Source organism: Miscanthus floridulus, chromosome 17 (assembly GCF_019320115.1).
Source record: "Miscanthus floridulus cultivar M001 chromosome 17, ASM1932011v1, whole genome shotgun sequence".
Classification (NCBI taxonomy): domain Eukaryota; kingdom Viridiplantae; phylum Streptophyta; class Magnoliopsida; order Poales; family Poaceae; genus Miscanthus; species Miscanthus floridulus.
This window is the reverse complement of record NC_089596.1, coordinates 13783781-13803293: the sequence shown is the minus strand read 5'-3', so window position 1 is coordinate 13803293 and position 19513 is coordinate 13783781. Positions and strand designations below refer to the sequence as shown.

Genomic DNA, 19513 nt, shown 5'->3' with positions numbered 1-19513 from the left:
CGTACCACTGAACACTTCCTTGAAAGGGTGGAATTCCAAGTGGTTCTACATGAAATAGAACCACCCAGCCATCCGCTGCGACGTCCACCATATCCCGGAGAACCAAAGAAGCTGGTCGGAGAGACCAAGAAGTATCGACATGGAGCAAGTGAAGGAGCTCCTTGACTTGATTCAAGGTGTGGAGTTGAGAGGTGAACTTGTGGCAGCAAGCTTCATAGTACGCCGTGTCCAGCCTTGCAAGGAGAGGGTCTACTCTGCTTTGGACTACAAGGGCGACGACGACGGTACCCGAGAGAGACCTGAACGGCTGTCAAGGAAAGAAGTAATAAGCCACGCCACAAAACTATTCACCTCCAGCGCCTCATTTAGCTGGCCGAAAGAAACAAAGGCCTTCCACTATATGAATCCGCCTCCTCAGGTAATCATCGTAACCTACATTGTTCAAATGTCGATTGCCGAGTAGGGAACTGACTTACTTATGCAAAGACCCATTTGCAGGACAGGGCAATATGTTTTTCTGACGTGCCGAGAGTTGAATGGCTGCCGGCGGTGGACGTCTGACCAACAGAAAACCCTGAAGAAAGTTCCATCGGTATCTCATCAGAATCCAGAGATTCGGATGTTGATCACACGGTGCGTCCCCCCATTGTCGGAGAAATCCCAGGGGAAACGGGCAGCAGCAGACGAGCCGGCCCAGAAGAAGAGGAAAATGGCGACTGCCGCTCCCCGCAAACCGGGCGGTATATCACTGGGTGGCGACCAGACCACTCGTCCACGAAGGGCCGTGGTAATCGAGTGGTCTGATGACGATGAAGATACAGTTCCCCCTCCCCCGAGCGTGCAAACAACTTCACGCAGTACGCACATGGAGGAGCAACCAAAGGGAAGCGATAAAGTCCCCGAGCAGCAGACAACAACAATTCCCACGGAGCAAGTGATGGGAGTCCCCAAGCAACAGGCGGAGGTAAACCCGGTGTTACAGGTGGAGGAAACACCGGAACAATAGGCAGAGCAGAGGCCGACTGTAGAGGAGGACAGACCTCCACCTGTGAGTACGGGGGTCGACCCCACAGCCGCACCTGGGGGCTCGAACAGGCCTCGTCGATTCAAAAAAGTACATCAGCAGACCAAACGGTAAGTATCCTCACGTTGGTGTTGTTTTGCTATTTGATCGTAGCTTTTTGGGCGATTGACCAAATGTTCTGATGCAGTGCAAGGCACATGGAGGATCCGAAATCACCCGCCCAGACTGACGAGCAGCCTCGAGCTGACCCCGAGGCGGAGGTAACGCCTGCCGCCCCTATGTCAGGGTCCCCCAGTGCTCGGCAACCGGTGGAAAAACCAACAACTGCTGCGGGTGGAGCTGGAGACGGCGAGAGACCAGCATCAGCAGAGGCCGGCTCGGCGACAATGCCCAAAACAACGTCGGGTAGCGTCGGACCCTTGGGAGCTGAAACTGGAGTTGCCAGCAAAGCAACAGAGTCTGGGTCGACGAGACCAGGGGTGCCCGAGGAGCTAACGGTGCCCCCTAAGGGGTCACAGGTCATGCTCGGACCCACTGTCCGGCCATAGAGCCCCCCCTACGGTGACCCCTACTGCTGCGGAAGAGGAGGACGAGGTGGAGGATATCATTCGTGATGAGCCTCAAACCCAATTTGTTTGAATCCTTCATAAGCGCGGTGACAAAGTGGTAGTTGTCGAGGAAGAGGACACCCCTAGAGAAATGAGGAGGCTGAAATCCACCCTCGGCGGAGTAGTAAAACAAATCAAGGTTAATACTAAATCCCGAATATTCTTCATTGACATTGGTGGTGTCCTTCTATTATTGTCATTGTGCATTTCCAGGGGATAACTCCAACTGCCGAGCACTATTACCAGCTAATTAAGAGGATGGAGCCCCTCGCCGAGGAGAACAAAAAACTCAAGCAGGTGATGAACCGTTCGGAGAAAAAACATTCAAAGGGCCCAGCGCGAGCGAGACCTTGCTGAGTCCAATGCGCGGGACCTAGAATACCAGAAGGGGGTCCTGTCTGAGCACCTAGCGACTGCGAAAGAACAACTGCGGAGCAAGTCCGAGCAGCTGACCACTGCCTCTACACAACTTAAAGATGCTTCCGAGCAGTTGGAAAAACTGCAGAAAATCTCTGAGGAGAAGAAAGGTATGTATGATCCACAAAAATGCCTTGCATAGTTGGATATGATTACTTTTGGTGATAAATGATGTACTTGTAGAACAAGACATGGAGCTCGGCCAACTACGCCAGGCCCTCGAGCAACTCCGAGAGGAGAAAGCAAAGGAGATAGGGCGAGCGAACAAACTGACCGAGGAGCTGAATGGTGAGTACCCCCTGGTTGGGTTTTCTGTTGAAGTAATTGTCTTGCTTGATGGAACTTCAAAATGCATGCAGACTACCGTCGTAGGGTCAAGGCACAGTTCGATGTGCTAGAGCAAGACGCCCAGACCCAGAGGAACAAATTTGACGTCGTAGTTGCTAGAATCAACCTAGTGCTCGACTGCGTTGAACCAGAAACTGCTCCTCAGCCTGACGGCAGCCCGTCGCGCCCGGACATCATCATCAAAAGATGCAAGACGGCATGGGAAAGCTTCAAGAGCTTCAACCATGATGTCGTTGTTACCGCCGCTACCCACGCCCTTGCTATTGTTCGGTCCCACTATCCAGCCACTGACCTTGAGGCGATAGGGGGTGGGTACGCCGAGGGGCTGAGCGAAGCGGAGACCCAGCGGCTAGAGGATGAGGTGGAAGACGCGGCGAAAAAGTTGGCCAGCGATATAGACCTGTTCGGAGAGACTGATGGCAGTGGCGAAGCACAATGATCTCCTTGGTAGATAACATCTGTAATTTTTGGACAGTATAGTTAGAATGCGCGAAAGCATGGAAAATACTTATACAGATGATAATTGTTATAAAGTGCATGTGTATGCAGTCAGATTGTATTTCGGTGAAAAAATCTTTGTAATTACGACCATAAGGTATTTATACGAGGTATAAGTAGAGTCCGAGCAGTTAGTTCGCTACTGACCCCCATGGCCTCAGCTAGCCCATAGTCCATGACGTCGAGCATGGAGCCCGTGCACGTGTAGGAAGAACAGGAGTGACCAAGGAACCATAGCCGACCACCCATAACGCAGAGCGCGGAGCCCGTAGCATGTGTAGGGAGAGATCAGAGACTGGGTCTTCTCCATAGAGAGAAAAAAGCGGGACGTGTGCTGCTAGGCGGTTATCGAAATAACTTGGAGATATAGATCGTATAAGCGGAGTCCGAGCAACTAGTTCTATGTTGAACTCTCGGCCTTGGCTGACCCATATTCCACAACGTCGAGCGTGGAGCCCGTAGACATGTAGGAAAAATAGGTGTGACCAAGGGACCGTAGCCGACCACCCATAACGCAGAGCACAGAGCCCGTAGCACGTGTAGGGAGAAATCAGAGACTGGGTCATCTCCGAAAGGAACAGAAAAGAAAGGATGTTGCTCTCCGATCAAAGAATGTTTTGGCGATTTGAGGAAAACATGCCCGGCGATTTGGAGAAATCGTGTTCGGCGATTTGGAGAAATCGCGTTCGGCGATTTGGAGAAATCGCGTTCGGCGATTTGGAGAAATCATGTTCGGTGATTTGGAGAAATCGTGTTCGACAATTTGGAGAAATCATGTTCGGCGATTTGGAGAAATCGTGTTCGGTGTTTTCATATTGGAGATCATTATGGAGTATTGTGATGCTCGGCGACCATACGTGGAGATTAAAACAAAAGGGGAAAAGGAATATAACCAAATTACAGAGATCAAAACTTTGTTCATCACAAATTGGAGAGTACATATACGGAACGTTTCAAGGGTAGAAACGTATAAGGTGCTCGATGTGCCACGAATTGGGAACATCAATTCCATCCAAGTCACATAGGCGATAAGAGCCTAGTCTAGTGACCTCTTTGACAACGTAAGGCCCTTCCCAAGGGGAGGAGAGCTTGTGCAACCCTTCAGTCTTTTGTTTTCTACGAAGAACGAGGTCGCCGATGGTGAATGAACGACCTTTAACTTTGCAGTTATAATATCTCTGCAAGCCTTCTAGATATTTGGCTATGCGGACGCAGGTAATCAAGCGTTCTTCCTTGGTCCTGTCGATGTCCTCTGTCCGGACAGCTGCGGCCTACTCTTCATCATAATTTTCCACCCTAGGCGCTCGGAAAGTAACGTCTGCCGGTAGTATGGCTTCTGAGCCGTAGACCAAAAAGTATGGAGTCACGCCGGTGCTACGACTAGCTTGAGTACGCAGTCCCCAGACAACAGCTGGAAGCTCTTTGAGCCATCTGCCCGGGTGCTTTTCTTCTTTCTGATATCATCGCTTTTTTAGGGCATCAATGATCATACCATTTGCCCATTCGACCTGACCGTTGGCTCGTGGATGAGCAACGGAGACATAGTTGACGGAGATGCAACGGTCTTCGCAGAAGTCCCAGAAGTGATGGCCAGTAAATGTAGTTCCAAGATCGGTGATGATGTTGTTTGGTAGACCAAATCTATGGATGATATCTTCAAAGAGCTCAACTGCCTTCTTTGTAGTGGCCGAGATGAGCGGTTTATATTCAATCCACTTGGAGAACTTGTCAATGGCGACATATACGTACCGAAAACCACCTGGTGCTGGCTTGAAAGGCTCGATCATGTCTAGTCCCCAGCACGCAAAGGGCCAGGAGGCTAGGATGGTCTGCAGCTCTTGTGCTGGTACGTATATTTGCTTAGCGAAGAATTGGCATCCTTCACAACGTCGGACGAGATCTTCTGCATCGGTGATGGTTGTGGGCCAATAAAAACCAGCTTGGAATGCCTTGCTGACTAGGTTTCTCGAGGCCGCGTGGTTTGCCACAGGAACCAGAGTGAATTTTGAGAAGTAGCTTGACCCCTTCACCTTGGGTGATGCATTTCTATAGTATCCCTTCCTTGGCACTTTTCCTCATCAAGTTGTCGTCTACCTACACGTAATGCTTGCTTCGGCAAATTAAATGCTTAGTTTTGGTCATGTCGGCGGGTACTTCGGCGCTAATGAGGTACTTGACGAACTGCTCCCTCCAATCGGTGACCGGCGAAGGTAAGGCAAGTACCAATTGCTTGGTAGGGGGAACCTCTACAACTTCCTTTTCTTCTTTAATGGATGGCACCAAGAGATCTTGAACGAAGATCCTCGGCGGAACTGCGGCGCGAGAAGAACCTATTTTTGAAAGCTGGTCGGCAATCTGATTTTGATCTCATACCACGTGGTGGTATTCGATACCATAGAACTTCCCTTCAAACCTCCTTATTTTGACGCAGTATGCGTCCATCTTCTCACTGGAACAGGACCAGTCTTTGTTGAGCTAGTTGATAACCAGCGCAAAATCCCCGTACACCATGAGGCGCTTGACGCCAAGCTCAACTGCTATACGAAGACCATGGAGACATGCTTCATATTCCATGGCGTTGTTGGAGGCCAGAAAGTGTATCCAAAGGACATAGCGGAGCTTATCTTTGGTCGACGTAATGAACAAAATGCCCGCACTAGCGCCGTTGATGTTAAGGGCGCCATCAAAGTACATCAACCAGTGCTCAGGGCAAGTGGCGGCAATGGGTTCTTGGATCTCGGTCCACTCAGCGATGAAATGGTAGGTCTGCTTCTGAATTCGATGGAGTAAGTTCCAAGCTCAACAGCCCACTTTATGATACGGCCGTTGGCCTCTTTGTTGCGAAGAATGTCCCCTAGAGGGAACTCGGTGACCATGATGATCTTGTAGTATTCAAAGTAGTGTCGGAGCTTGCGCGACGTAATCAGAATTGCATATAACAGCTTTTGTACCTGAGGATAACGAGTTTTTGGCTCATTAAGCACTTCGCTGATCAAGTAGACCAGACGTTGCACCTTGTAAGCGTGTCCAGCTTCCTCGTGTTCGACGACAATAGCAGTGCTGACGATGCAAGAAGTAGCGGTGATGTAGATCAGAAGAGTTTCATCCAGTCGTGGCGCAGTCATGATCGAAGGCCTTGTTAACAACAACTTAAGCTGCTCGAAAGCTGTGTCCGCCTCTTCTGACCAAGAAAAATGCTCGGAAGCCTTCAGGAGTTTGAAGAAAGGTAGCCCTCTCTCGCCGAGGCATGATATGAAGCGGCTTAAAGCCGCCATGCAACCTGTAAGCTTCTGTACATCCTTGACACATGTTGGCCGTTTCATATTGGTGATGGCGGAGACCTTGTCAGGATTAGGCTCGATGCCTCGAGCACTGACAATGTAGCCCAACAGTATACCGGATGGAACTCCAAAGATGCACTTTGAAGGGTTCAGCTTCCATCGGTACTTGTTCAAGTTGGCGAAGGTTTCTTCGAGGTTGGCGATAACGTTGTCGGCTGTCTTGGTCTTGACGACCACATCATCGATGTAGGCTTTGACATTGCAGCCAATCTGTTGGTTGAGGCACATCTGGATGGCCCTTTGATAGGTGGCCCTGGCGTTCTTGAGTCCGAAGGACATAGTTTTGTAGCAGTATGCACCGAAAGGTGTAATGAACGATGTTTTTATCTGGTCTTCTTCCTTAAGAGAGATCTGATGATAGCCAGAGTAACAGTCAAGGAAGGAGAGTAGTTCGCAGCTGGCGGTAGAGTCTACAATCTCATCTATCCGAGGCAAGCCGAAGGGGTCCTTAGGGCAGTGTTTGTTAAGATCAGTATAATCAACGCACATTCTCCATTATTTATTCTTTTTTTGAACGAGAATAGGATTTGCTAACCAATCTGGATGATACACTTCTTTTATAAACCCGGCAACTAAGAGTCATTTTATTTCTACCCTAATAGCCTCCTTCTTGTCTGGCGTGAATCGGCGGAGTTTCTGCATAATCGGTTTGGCGGTCGGCGAGACATTCAATGAGTGCTCGATCTTCTCCCGTGGTACCCCCGGCATGTCTGAAGGTTTCCAAGCAAACACGTCGGCGTTGGCACGTAGGAAGGAGACGAGTGCGCTTTCCTATTTGGGGTCAAAGCGATCCCCAATCTTCATGGTCTTGGAGGCATCATCGAGGCCGAGGCTGACCTCCTTGATTTCCTTGGACTTGGCAGAGGCGCAGGGAAGCTCTAGCTCTAGAATCTCCATGTCATCGACGGGTGCTGTCTTGGCTTCGGCGACCACGCTAGCCATCTGGATGGAGAGGTCGATGGCTTTGGCGAGAGCGAGACTCTCTGTCTCACAGGCATAGGCAACAGAGAGGTTGGTCCATAGAGCTAGGACTCCTACAGGCAAAGGCATCTTCAACACCAGATACGCGTAGTGTGGTACGGCCATGAATTTGGCCAGAGCTGGCCGGCCAAGTATGGCATGGTAGGCGGTGTCGAAGTCGGTGACGTAGAAGTTGATATGCTCGATGCGGTAGTTGCTTGCCGTGCCAAACTGTACTAGTAGGGTCATCTCTCCAAGTGGTCTGGATGCCCTTCCAGGTCCCACACCCCAGAAGGAGGAGTCCGAGGGTGTGAGATCTGATATTGCGAGGCCCAACTCCCTTAGGGCCCCAACGAAGAGTAGGTTCAAAGCACTACCACCGTCGACAAAGACTTTTCTAAAGAGCACCTTCTGGATGGTTGCGTCGAGGACGAGGGAGAAATGCCCTGTGTAGGGTATGTCTGCCCACTGGTTGGCCTTGCTGAAGGTGATGGGGACCTCGGACCATGGGTGATAGCTAGGGTTGGCTGTAGTTTCTTCTAAAGCGACAGCGAGCACTCGTCGGGCGGCGAGCTTCCATTCCCTTCTACTCTCAGTGGAGGCGAAGCCCCCGAAGATGGTGGTGACCACCTTATCGTGGTCCTAAAAGGCATTCTTGTTGTTCCCCGGTGGTCGGCGGCCTCTGTTCCCGCCGTTGGTGTCATCGTCCAGCTTTTTGTCTTGCAATTCCTTGGCTAAACCGAGGTAGTCCTTCATCTTGTGTTTGACATTCTTGTGGAGGGGGCACGAGCCATCGAGGATCTTCCTGTACTGCTCGTCATAGTTGCGCTTGGCGCGCGGCTCATTGACATTGCCGACAAAGTGGTCTGGCCAGCGGCGGCGATTCTGACTTGGCTTGGATCCTTCTGGCTGATCACGGCCGATGTCCTGGTGGAAACTTCATTCGTCATAGCGACGGTCATTGTGGCACCAGTTGTCAGGGCGATCATCGTAGCGGGGAGGCGGGCGATTGGTGCCCGCATCTTCATTGAAACGTACTTCAGCTTCCTCCGCGTCAGCGTACTGGTTGGCTGTTGTGATCATCTCGCCGATGCCTGTAGGTGGCTTGCGGTTGAACTTGGAACGGAGCTCGCGGTGATGAAGTCCTTGGACAAAGGCGGTGATGACCTCGGCTTCCGTGATGTTGGGGATAGAATTCCTCATCTCAGAAAAGCATCTGATGTAGCTGCGGAGGAGCTCGGACAGCTTTTGATTGATGCGGTTGAGATCATGCTTGGTGCCCGGCCGCATACATGTAGCCATGTAATTATCAGTGAAGACTTTTTTCAGCTCTTCCCAAGATCCGATGGAATCCGGGGCAAGGCTTGTAAACCAGGTCATGGCGGCTGGCGTGAGCATGATAGGGAGATAATTAGCCATGACGTTGGTGTCTCCTCCGGCGGCGTGGATAGCAGTGGCATAAGCCTTCAGCCACTGAGTTGGGTTCATCCTTCCCTCATAGGGCTCGACCCTGATGATTTTAAAACCATGGGGCCACTGGAGTGTTCGCAGGGCCCTGGTCGTGCTGGCGATGATGCTCTGCTTGGTGGCCCTTGGCTCCCACTTGGGGAGGTAGTGACTGGTCAGCAAAATGGCTTTGACTGGGGTGGCGATTAGATCTAGGCACAGCTGATTGGTGAATGGTGCTGGTGGAGCACGAAGGCCTTTGATCCTCTCAGATCTCATTGACTTGATAGTGTGCCGCTTTAAGCATAGCGGCGACCTTGGTGAGCTCGGGCGTCTGTGGGAGGCGGGCGCTTGGAGTCTTGAAGATGTCATGACCGTCAATGCGGAGAAAATCTTCGTCGAGGTTGCGATAGAGTGGCCTTCCTTGTGAGTCGAATTGGTTGTCGTGAGCAGCCTCAGCCATCGCAAGGGCGCGCTCATTTTTGCAGCGCTGCGCGCGGTTGATGTTCCTGTTTTCACGAGCGGCGCGTTCTTCATCGGTTTCGCCATTCCGGGGGGGCTGTCGATGCTAACGTTGAAAATCATGCCACCCCGGAAAGGTGGGAGAGGAGGTTGCTCGGTGAAGGTTTCGGCGAGGGTCTCGGTGGAGCCCTGGGACTCGGAGTCCGGATTCTCCTCTAGGATGGTTTGGAGGGATGCTCCGGGGCCTCGGCCTACATGCAGCATGTTGACTGTTGGCGGGAGCTGGTCGGCGATCTGGTCGGCAAGAGGATGGGTATCCCCCACCTGGTCGGTGAATTTGCCCCTCAGGGCATGTTGGTATGTAGCGGTGGCATTGTCTTGCTCGTAGGGCAGGGTCGTAACCCTCGGAGCCTGCCGAGCGGCTTCCGATAGACGCATATGACAGGGTGGTCGGCGCTGAACCATAGTGTCTAGAGCCGATTCGGCGATGGAGAGGCAATCAGCGAGCTTCAGACCAACCCGATCGATGGATACGATCAGATCGTCGTTGTTGATCTGCCTCCTCTAGTAACGAGAAAGCAGGCGGTGAGTTGTCGATGAAGGCGTCCCCGGAAGCGGTTCCAAGATTGGATCTGCAGCCACGGGTGTAGGGGTGGTCGGCGCAGAACGGATCTATGCCGGCTTGAGGAGCTCTCTGACTCCGTTAGCATTGATGACCCACGAGATGGATCCGGCCGTGAAGATCTGGCCAGGCTGTGGGAGGGATGAAGAGCTTGTGGAAAAAAGCCATCTTGTTCGACAAGGAAACAGCATGCACACCCCTACCTGGCGCGCCAACTGTCGACAGAATATCGTCGGCAGTCCTCCGAGGGGTATCCCACGAAGGTAGATTGATCGGTAGAGGAGCACGTGATCAAGAACAAGAAGGCAACAGAGACACACGAGTTATACAGGTTCTGGCCATTCGTGCGACGTAATACCTTACTCATGTGGTCTGTCGGTTTGTATTAGCTATTGTATGATATGCCGTGATTTTAGAGGGGGTCCCTGCCCGCCTTATATAGTCCGGGAGGTAGGGTTACAAGTCGGTTAGATCTGAGAGATAACCGAAAAGTAATAACTGATTACAGGAATCTTGGGATCATACATATCCTAACATATCTCGTAGTATCTTTAGGATATCTTCCCGATGTCTTGCGGAAGGCGTCGAGCAGAGTCGTGCCTCGCAAGGCTTCTTCTTGTGGGCTGGGCCACCCCTAGGGGCGCAGCCCATGTGGTCTGCCGTGGGTATCCGGGGTCTTACACCCCACAAATTATATGTGACTTAACCCACCGTCCCTAGCGCCTTTCTAGGTTCTGTTTTCTATTTTCAAAAGCGTAGTTTGGTTTATTTAGATTGAAAATACGTTTTCGGGTATTTACAGTTTTGCCACTCAACTGTTTTAGCCATAAAATCTCTGTTTTAACTCCGATTTGATCCATTTAAGTTGCGTTAGGTTCATAATTAAGTGATCTACATGTTTATGCTACTATAAAGTAGGTTTTCAACTTTTAGAATTTGAGATTATATTTAATCTATTATTTTACTAAAGAAAAACTTGTTTAATTCATAACTTTTCCGTCTTAGCTCCGATTTTTGTGATCTTCGCGTCTGTGTGTTCGTGGCGAGACGTAGATTTGTTTTCTAAACTTTTTATCTTGATTCTATGCATTGGTGTACTGTTTTAATCTATAGCTTTGTTTGCTTTGCATGATTGCTCCTGGATGCTTGTATGTTGCTGTGTTATCGAATATAGACAGTGAGCAATTTGTGGGAGATCAAGGGTACAACTTTGACAAGCAGGACCGACAGGAGTACTTTGCTCAAGGCAAGTATAGCATGGGATCATCCTTGTCTCCTATTCACCTTAACTCATTAAATTCATGTTGCATGTGTCACCTTGCTAGGAATTTTCTAGAATTGAACTTTTACCTTGTTACCTACGGGTTATGTATTGGGTAACTTTGCTAGTGCTCAATTAAACCAAGATCTTGTAACTTGATTTATGGTATATGCAATAAACATTAAAATATGACTTTTTAGCAACATAGAATCAGGGGGCTGAAGTGTTTAGCTACTTTCTAAATGCCTCAGATTTTTCTCCCTAAGGACTTATCTGTAAGTGATCATCCGGGACTTACAGTATAGCTGTGAGGGCTACATGGCTCTAGCTTTAGCTCAGTATGAGGATCTTTTCTAGCTTGTTAGTGGTTACCTTTATTGGCGTAAGAATGGCTTGCCGAATCGGGTATAGGACAGCCTCTACTCTTATGTGTATAGCCGTGAAGGAATTGTGCCATTTGACAGGGGGTTCCTATAACTGTTTGCCGAGTGAATCTAATGGCCCTAACTTGCTAGACGAACCTTTGAAAGGCTTCATAGTGACCCCTGCCTGTTCACCTTGGAAGTGTTTTGGGAGTAATTAACTCAGGCATATGGGTATCATGACTCATAGTAAAAGTGTACAACCTCTACAGAGTATAAAACTAGTATATCAACCATGCTCACGGTCATGAGCGGCCTTGGAACCCTTATAGAATAGATGAACACTAAGCTTTACCTATTTATGCTTTTCATTATTCATGTTTACAATTGATCATGTGTTTTGCATTGGGAATTGAAACAACTTGTTGCTACTCTTAAGCTAAAATTGTGACAACTAAAAACTGAACGCTATTAAACCTGTGTCAAGCCTTTTGAGCCTTATGAACCCCGTGTTACACTTGTTGAGTACGACATGTACTTACGCTTGTTTATTTTCATTATTTGGATAAAAATTCCGGATGGGTAACAGATGACTTTGGGTATGATGATTTTCCTAAAGACTTCTAGACTTGTGGTCAACCAGTCGACGTCCCTGTGAAATGGAGCTTCCACGAGAGATCTTTTATTATTCCCGCTATATTTATGTGATAACTCAGTCTTATTCGTGATGTAATAAACACTTGTGATGATACTATTTATAAATTATCGGCTTATGTGTGTGACTGTTCTTTGGGCGCACATAAGACTTTGCACTCTATTTTATCCTTAAAATTGGGTGTGACAATTGCAAAAGTAGATCTGAATGTTGCATATACATGATGTTGTAAGCGTATGTTTCAAGTGCTTTCAGTTGCTTCAGACGTATGTTTCGAGTGTTTCATCTGGATGTTGCATATATTTTGCAATGGTTACACACGTGTTTTCTCTGGTGTTTTAGATGTATGTTGCAAGTGTTTCAGTTGTTTTGGACGTATGTTACAAGTGTTTTATCTTAATGTTGCAAAAATAGATCGGGTGTTGCACATTTTGTAATGGGACCCACCTGCTGGAGCGCTCGTAAAGTGGACGATCCTGGCCGTCTAGGGGCTGTCGAGCAGCGTCTTGTCGGAGATGAACAGGCCCTTGTGCGCCAGCACGTTCTTGAAGTACTGGTTGTCGAAGGTGGACGGTGTGACAGGGTCTTGCGGCACCACGGTGGGATCCATCTGGGCATCGCTGGACGGCGACGTGCACCGCATCTTGAGGTGCTCGGCGTAGGCGGGGTCGAGGGACGGGTCCGTCCGCCCCAGCTACCCGCTGAAGTTGTAGAGCCGTTGCGTGAAGGAGGAGCAGTGGGAGCGGTCGATGGTGTGCGCGCCGCAGAGCGTGACCATGCCGTCGGCGTCGAGGCCCTTGCGCTTGAAGCTCTCAGAGAGCTCGGCGACATCGTCAGTCGGGGTGGGGACATTGTCGTCAAGCACCTCGTGCTCTCTGGACACGCGGCCGTCACGGCGCCCCGAGGGAACTTGGTAGTGAATGCCACCGGCGAGGTAGACCCCGTCGGCGTAGGAGACAGTGCGCCTCGAGGATGGCCTTGGCGTCGACGACGACGTTGAAGCCGCGCGTGCTGGGGTTGTTGGCCACCGAGTCCTTCTCGGCCTTGTTCCCCGGCGTGGAGTTGATGAGGATGGAGCCGTCGCAGCCCCGGACAAAGCAGTCATGGAAGTGCGTCTGGATGAGCCCCGCGTCGACACCGGGGCCGACACCACGGTGGACGGCGTTGCGCACGATCTCCTTGGCCTGTGCGCACGAGTGCCTGTAGAACCCGACCTCCAGCGACGCGTGGTGCGAGGCGTGCGCCGTCGTGGACACTGCCACGGCGATGAGGGCCGCCCATATGCAATAGCTAGCCACGTCGACCTCATCCTCGTCTCCAACAATGGATTGTTGGTGAACCAACTTTGTTCTCGACCGAGATGTTGATTGAGAGTAGAGGTTGTTGTCTGTTGAGGAGATGAAGATTTGTGCGGCTGATGGATGTGTATTTATTTATACATACAAGGGTGCATGGCATGGCTAGCTCTAGAAGAGTGCTGCATTATGTGTAGCGGTTGGGGGATAGCGTGTGCATGGACGCATTGTGTTCGTGTACCCAGTCAACATATGTTAAGACCCAATCCTTCTTCCATGCATAGACACTACGTGAAAAACGGTTTGCAGCAACGGAGCAAATATTTTGTAGGGGCGGCTGGTGATGGAGCCACCCCTACAGTGACGTGTTCGGAAGCCCAAAGACCAGCCGCCTCTACAAATGGAATAGCAAGGGCGGCTGGTGATACAAACCACCCCTACAAATAAGTCTGATTTGTAGAGACGACTCGCTCACCAGCCGCCCCGCTATTGGTATTTGTAGGGGCGGTTGAATCACCAGCCGCCCCTATAAATTCACATGGTATATATAGCAGCCACCTCCGACCCAAGAAAAAAATCCAACCCTAACTCCCTCTCGCGCATCCACATCCTCTCTCGGTGGTGGCTCCCTCTCTCTCTTGTCTTCGCTCTCCTCACTCCCTCTTCTTCGGCTCCGTTGTCCCTCCCCTAGCTGACGCGACTCCCACCTCAGCCCGCGCTGGTTTCCATTCACGTAGTGACTGACCACGCGGCCGTGCGGGCGTGAGACGAGACAAGACCACCACGCGTTCGCAGCTCCCGGCTCCACTCCCAGATCCACTCCGCTCCCAGATCCGCTCCGCACGAGTGAGTCCAGGCAGTCTCTTCTCTTCCCCTCCCTCTCTCCCCATCTCCCCCGACGCGGGCAGGGCGGCGGCGCGGGCAGACCTCCGCGGTGGCCATCTTGGCGTAGCCGGGGTTGATCCATTAGATCCGCGATGGATCCGGCTTGCGGGGGATGGTGAGCTCCTCATCCCTTCTCTCCTTCCTCTCTTCTATGTTCGCCCTCGTTCACTCATTCTCCTAGGTTTGGGACACCAGCGGAGGCGACGGATCTCCTACGGGCTTGAGGCGCGGGTCTCCGAGGACCGCTGCTCGGCGTCCCTATCCGACAGGTGTCCTCGCAAGCTGGTCTGGACGATGACGGTCCCATCTGCCAGGTATCCCACTCCTCCATTCCCCTTCCCCTTCTGTTCCTGATATATGGTCGTCGGTGTTGGCACGCTAATATCTCTGTCGATTTGTTTGTTTTTACATGTAGCAGTAGAGGGAGGAGAGTGTATATCGTGTACTCTGATGACGTATCTAGCCCTGATTGCTGGCCACAGGTTGTGCGTGTACACATGCCCAGCAAAATGGTAGTGAGTATTGTTTCAATCTATCAGATTAATTTCCGATGAATTTACTTGTTTTTTATGTTTGATTCTGTTCAGACATTCTGACGTTGGGGTAAGAACAAAGCTTCAGGCTCAAATGTACTCGGTATAAAATACTCTTTCCTCATTTCATTGTGTATGCTCTGAATGGTGGCTCTTTATTTCTCGTATCTGCTAGTCCAGATCTCTGATCTCTGGATGTCAATCAGCAATGAAAATATTCTTTTCCTTTAGAAAAAGGTAATGAAACTGTCTGTTTATGCTTACAAGTTACAAACTTTTATTGTATTCATCCACACATTCATGTTTCTCCCTACTTAAACCATTTATGAGATATGTTTTGTTGTTTAGTACTGCCACACATTGTATCTGTATATATCTGAATGCCTTAAAGATCTTGTGCACATGTCCACTTACTCTATCACTTACATTTCCTGTCCTAGCTAATTAGAAGATGCTAAATATGGTTATCTAAAATGGTGGAATAGTTAATGTCTCTTCTCTTCCCCTCCCTCTCCCCATCTGCAGCGTTAGCTGATGATGGGAAATTTCTACTTGCTGCACGCAGAAGTCATAGGCCCGCAGGCACTGAATACCTGATCTCGCTTGATGCAAAGAATACATCAAAAGGTACCTACATTGGCAAGCTAAGGTGAGCATTCAAGAAACAGTGTCTGAAATGGCGATGGCTATGGCTCAGCACTTACTCGCAGCTGCTGACAGGTATGTCTATTTTTGCTGAACGAATCAATCCAAATTTCATTATTATGGATGCAACTAATCAGTATTTTCGCAGGTACGGGCTTGACAGGCTTAAGCTAACGACGTTGGCTCTAGCTGAGCAGCACAAGTGCTCGCTGCTTAAGGCCAAGTGTGTTGATTTCATTGCCAGGTCGCCTGAAACTCTTGATGCGGTCCTAGCGACCAAGGGCTACAATCATCTGGTGGCGAGCTGCCCCTTGGTATTGACTGAACTTCTAAGGGCTGCGCATGGAAGGAGGAACTGAGGAGGATCGACGATTCTAGCTTTGGCATATGCAGTCCTATCTTTATCTTAGTAGTGTTAATTTGGCATGCAGTCCTAGCTAGCGTCCTATCTCTATCTTAGTGTTAATTTGGCATGCACTCCCAGCGTCTACTAATTGGAGATTAGTAATTGGCTGCCAATTCTATGATTTCCGATGAATTGGACTTATAATGATAGTTTATATAATGCTCTTGTGCTTGTGGTCATATTTGAAATATATATATATAGAACTACTACTCTGCAGCTGGCTATAGAATAACTTATTCTGTAGCCACTTTGAGTTACGATAATTACTATGTTAATTTACGAGATTATAGTAACTCCTTACTAGGTGGTTTACTATAACGTTACGGTAAATATCGCCATGTGTTATAGTAACCCAACTGTCGTAAATATGTATTGACATTATCGTAAATTAGTATATAAAATTATCATAAATGGAGGTGGCTACAGAATAACTTATTTTGTAGCTGGCTACTGAATATACTCTCCATATATATATATATATATATATATATATATATATATATATATATATATATATATATATATATATATATATATATATATATATGCATGTTCAGGATAAATTTGAATTTTTTTTTACGGGAAAATATACTGTAGGGGCGGCTGGTACTGTAGCCGCCCCTACAAATCGATTTGTAGGGGCGGCTGATATTACCAGCCGTCCCTACAAATCGATTTGTAGGGGCGGCTACAGTACCAGTCGTCCCTACAAATCGATTTATAGGAGCGGCTGGTAATATCAGCCGCCTCTACAAATCGATTTGTAGGGGCGGCTACAGTACCAGCCGCCCCTACAAATCGATTTTTAAGGGCGGTCTGGGAACCGCCTCTACAAATACATGATTTGTAGAGACGGTATGGTAGAGGCGGCTGGTTGAGCCATCTCTACAAATGATCTCCAGCCGTCTCTACAAATGCTTTTTGTAGTAGTGAGAACTGCTTTAATTACCTTGTTCAAATTAATATAATCTCACGAAATTCAGAGGCGTATCGCGTCAGTGGACTTAGTATATATGCATGACTACACCATGTTCGCTTGATCGTTTATGTGGCTTATAAATCGGCTGATGCTGTTTCGTTGTGACAGAAAAATACTGTATCATGGCTGATACGATCAAGCGAACAGGGTGCACACAAGTTATGATATGGAGTGGAGAAAACTTAAACTTGTAAATAAAGGGATAGGTGTGCATGCATGGAGAAGCCAGAAGAACTGCTAGTGGTGAATATATAAGAGAGGGAAATGTGCCATCAGTCACCATCTACCAAATGCTGCCCAGAGACTTTGGCTAGTATATATCATAACCATTTGTTAGCAGAGTTGTTTGGAGAAAATGATGCATCAAGGTTGCTTGTGGAAATTCAAAGACGAAGTAAACGTTATGGGAATTTATATTGACACGGTCAATCGGATGGGATGACCGGGGATAATACGCTATGGCAACGTAGATGACTGTTGCCTTTTCCCCTAGGCATGACATTAATGTTGCTACTCTGCTCTGATCCTGGTTAAATTGAGCCCCTTGCAAAGATCAAGCTCATGCATGGTTACATAATCTTAATATTAGTCTCTAAGCATAGAAAACCACACATAATGTTTTATATACTTTTGTCTTCAATCGTGTTTGATTTTGTCTCTAAGCATACCTTTTCACCTAGGCATAACACTAATGTTTGAATGTTGTACATAGTCATATTTGATTATGGTTACGCAAACTACAAAGTGTCATCAAACTTATCTTTTTAGCACTTAAGTCACTCGTTGGCATATATACTAGTAGATGTTAGTCGGCCTCTATTTCAAATTGTAAGTCGTTATGCCTTTTCTAGATACATAGATTTTGCTATGTATCTAGATATGCATTATGTTTAGATAAATACTACAACTTATGTATCTAAGAAAGACAGAATGCCCTACAATTTAGAACAGAGTGAGTACATGTTTGGCTGCTTTAAACTAGTCCATCAACCTATGCTCCAACCCTAAAGTCTTATTATCTTATACAAGTATTAAAAAGTTTCATAGATATATTTAGTACACAATGCAACTAATGAAAACTGATCATATTTATTTACTCTCTTTATATTCATTTTCTAACATAATACCAATTTAGACAGTCTATATAATCTCCATCCTGTTGCAACAGGTTTACTGATTACTTAATTGATATGTATTTTCATTCTTTGCATTGCATTCCACCTCTATGGGGGTCTAATATGTATTTAGTTGAAATGTTAGTTTAAGTTATACCTACTCTTGTTACATTTTTTGTGACATTACGAAACTATATTTTGACTTCGGACTTTGATATTATTAGTTGTTGTAACTTTTTTTAATCCACATGATAAGTTCATACTTTAGTACTTAATATATCTTTGTTCAAAAATTTGCATTTATGTTTTATTAAAAATAGATCGTAGCTCCTAAACTCGTATCTTAATTACTACAATAATGGCATAATAAACATCTATTTAGCTAGATAGCCATCTTCCCATCCACAGAACAGCCATGCTGCGTTAGTGGAACTTAGTATGGCTATTTGACAAGTTATGACATGGAGAAAACTTAAGTTATGACATGGAGAAAACTTAAACCTGTAAATGAATGTATAGGTGTGCATGGGCAGAAGAATTACTAGTAAATATAATAGAGAGATGAATGTGCCATCAATCTCCATCTACCCAATGCTGCCCAGACTTTGGCTAATATCTTAATCATTTTATTAGCGGAGTTGTTTGAGAAAATGATTCCTGAAGGTTGTTTGTGGAAATACAAAGATGAAGTAAAAGTTATGGGACTAATATTGACACCATCAATCGGATGGGATGACCGGGAATTATTTGCTTTTCTATATATGGCAACATAGACTAATGTTACGCTCTCATGCTAAATTGTAATTCACTTAGGGTTTCTTAATATTTATCCTTTTTATGCCCTAAGATAAACTCAGATTTATGGATAGTTTAGTAAACACAAATACATAATACAACTAATCAAATATTATATTTGTATACGCTTTCTATGGAATAAACTCCCTATTTGTCTTAAATGCCTAGTTTTGTATATGCATGCTTTGCCTTCCACCATAATACATACACTTAGGGGAGCTTAGTTTATATAATTTGAGAGTCAAGCTTTGTGATTCAAGCACGGCAAGTGTACTCCCTCCGTTATAAATTATAAGATGTTTTGACTTTTGTAAATTCGTAGCTTTTGCTATACATTTAGATATGCACTATGTTTAGAAATATAGTAAATTTTTTTGCGAGAAGAAACATTGTAAAATTAATGTATCAAGAAAAGTTAAAACATCTTATAATTTAGAATGTAAGAGTATTAATACTGATTGTATGAAGAGTTATAGTTTTGGGCCCCTAAAACGGCCCGTTCCCTGGCACGGGCCGCACGCAATGACGCAACTGTGCACGGCCCTGGATGTGATGATTGCCGGATTCGAAGGATCTCGTGAACGTCACCCGGCCTGAAGTATCGCTCCAGTAACTGCTCACGCCAGACGCCAGTCACTTGGGTCCTGATCTGGCACGGCCTTCTTTCCCGTGAAGTTCTTTGGCACCGATTCCAAGGAATCCAGGAGTCACGCCAGATGCGAAGCGATTTGACCAGGTGTAAGCAGAGGGAACCGGAGCAGAGCAATACTTGCAAATAAAGCTCAATCATTTCTTCGGTGGCATTCAAGTAATACCCCTTGATTTCACCGGTTTTGGCTTATGCTTTTTTCTCCCC

The 19513-nt window shown here is 47.5% G+C and overlaps 1 long non-coding RNA gene and 1 pseudogene across 8 annotated transcripts; one reads left to right on the top strand and one right to left on the bottom strand.

Moving 5' to 3' along the window:
* Positions 1-8910: 8910 nt before the first annotated feature.
* On the bottom strand, positions 8911-13313 carry LOC136515272 (peroxidase 5-like; annotated as a pseudogene).
* Positions 13314-13883: 570 nt separating this feature from the next.
* Positions 13884-15947, top strand: LOC136516744 (uncharacterized). Of its 8 annotated transcripts, none has more exons than XR_010774118.1 (5): positions 13884-14299; positions 14366-14498; positions 14603-14666; positions 14772-15437; positions 15511-15947. It is a non-coding gene; the product is annotated as an uncharacterized lncRNA (long non-coding RNA). The 8 variants fall into 8 exon arrangements; XR_010774120.1 differs by having other exon boundaries at positions 14603-14696; XR_010774119.1 differs by having other exon boundaries at positions 14603-14787; positions 14898-15437.
* The last annotated feature ends 3566 nt before the right edge of the window (positions 15948-19513 follow it).